Consider the following 2,556-nt stretch of genomic DNA (forward strand, 5'->3'; position numbering starts at 1 on the left):
TTCCTGTAGAAAAGAAACTGAGCATTCCTTATTTCCTGCTACAGTCTTTGATTGAGTGTGCTACAAAGCTAAAAGAAGGCATACCAGATCAGGTAGCCCACCATGGGTTGATCAAAATTCTTGTGGAGGATGCACTTCATTCATATAAGGTTCCCCTCTCATGGGAATCATTCAGGAATTTAACAAGAGACAGAGACATAAGGATGCTGACTGAAGAAAGTGGTTCCTCCAGCAGTGAGGAAAAAGAATCAGTGGCCGAGGGAAAGAAAGAAACAGGCTAGAAGACCCCGACCACAGTGCAGAAGAAAGAACAAAAGAAGAAGCATGAGAAAAAGGATGACAAAGAAGAAGGTGACACACCCATCTTGTCAGCAAGAGAAAAGAGGTTGAAGAGCAGAACGGACAAAGCTGAGGTGGTCCACATCAGCCCAGGTACCTCATCAGCACCTGCAACCAAACCAAAAAGCAAAACCCAGGCAGCAAAGCAAGCCAAGGTGGAGACACCTGTGTCTACAGGAAAGCAGAAACAGGCTTCTACAGGAAGCCCGAAAACAGAGAAAGGGTCTTCTACAGGAAGCCCGAAATTGGTCAAAACAGGGTCTTCTACAGGAAGCCCAAAATTGGTAAAGGAAGGGTCTTCTACAGGAGGCCCGAAAGGGGTTAAAGCAGGGTCTTCCACAGGAAGCCCAAAATTGGTAAAGGAAGGGTCTTCTACAGGAGGCCCGAAAGTGGTTAAAGCAAAATCTTCTACAGGAAGCCCAAAGTCAGAAAGGAAGGGGCCCTCTACAGGGAGCCCTGGGAAAGCAAAACGCAAGGAAGAGAAGGCTGGCATTCTCGAAAGGGAGGCAGCAGCTGCGCTGGCCGCCCTCAGTACACCACCAAAGCCAAAGGAGAAGAGAGAGAGGGAGAGCCCTCTACCTTTTGAAGCTAGGAGAAGTCAGAGAATAAAAACGGGCAAGCCGCAGCCTCCACCCAGCAGCCAAACCATCTTAGGGGGTGTCCCTACTTCACCCAGTGAGAGATCCCCCTCCAAAACATCGGCCACCCCCGAGAGGGGAAGCCCAAAAATAACTTCCTGGACACGAAAAATAGGCCAATCGGCTTCCGAAGCCCGGCTCAAGGAAACGGAAAAGAGGGAAGAAGCGCCACCCTCGTCACCACCAGGGGCAGAAGAGGCAAGGCCACCAAGAATAGGAAAGGAAGAGCATGCTCCGGGCCCTAGTTCTCGGCCAAGGACAAGGAGCTGGAGCAAGGTTGCTCAAGGATGAGCAAATATTTTAGCTGGGGGGTGATGATGAGCCCCAATTTTTGGTACAATTTGGGCTCATATTGGCCTACTTACCTTGCTCAACCATTCATCTTTTATCACTTAGGCATTCATTTCTTAGTATATTCGTGTTGTTTGTAGGAAGAAGGGTAGGCATTATATCTATGTGGCTAATACACGATGATTTCAGGTTTTTGGCATTAAAGAGAGCAAAAGACCACGCAGAAGGAGACAAGGAGACAGCAAAGGTGGCATTGCAGGTTTATAGGGAGGTTGTCTACAGCCTTAAAAGACTTCCCTCGTGATCTTCACCTTAACTCCGAGCTCCAACAGCTCTCCCCACCGAGCTTAAAGGCAGCCAACACGTTCTACAGGATCAGCAGTTTGACTTTCAGTTGGACAGCCAAGCTCCACGAATGGAGGAAGCCAGCTTTATCTTCATTATGTATAAATATGAAGGTCGTAGCCTTTGTTAGGAGCTTTTTGACCTTTTGAATTACTATTGTAATTTCTGAGCACGAGTTATAGCTCGGTGTTTGTTTGTTTTGTAAGCCAGTTTTGGCATGACATTAGACTCTTGATTATGAATAAAGGCAAGCAGATTTGGATCTAATTCTGAGTTTTTAAGGGAGCTATAGCTCTCAGGTTAGGGCCCAACCTGAGAGCAATAGACTTCCTCTTCTTGTAGTGTTATTTGCCTTTCTTTCTAGCACTTTGTTTCTTTGTTTGATATGCATTTCAAGAACAAAGTCTGCTGATTTGATTTCGTTAATGAGAATTGAGTAGGATTAGCTTATGGTTAAATCACTTTTAGTTGCTTAGATCAGAATAGGAGGTTTGTAATTCACTGGAGCTCCAAGAAAAAGGTTGTTAGTGCCTTCACTGCCATCTCTGTTTAGGGATTGGGGTGCAGTCTATACCAACCACCAAAAAGAACGCAGTCTTTTACTTCCATGCAAGCTGCAACACAGTCATTTTAATTGTAGATCCATCCATGCACTTTGATCTTGAACCATACTTCTTCATTTTAATTCCATACACGACTTCTTTTCACGATTTACATTGTTGTTCATAGGTTTAATAGCACAGGTAGCACAGGTTAATGGATTCTCGTTTTTGGTGCAAGACATAAGCAATTTGTTTTATTTACACTGCTCAGTATCATTCCACTTCCTTCTTCTTCTTCTAAACCACGCCTAAAGCCACCTACTCGACCTCTGCTCAGCTCGTTTACCTTCCAACTCTTCCATTGTCCACGTAGCTCCATTCCCTTGACCTTTCGTTGTTTC

The sequence above is a fragment of the Pinus tabuliformis genome, chromosome 9 (assembly GCF_031772625.1).
Source record: "Pinus tabuliformis cultivar Carrire ecotype Pingquan chromosome 9, CPIR1, whole genome shotgun sequence".
Lineage (NCBI taxonomy): Eukaryota > Viridiplantae > Streptophyta > Pinopsida > Pinales > Pinaceae > Pinus > Pinus tabuliformis.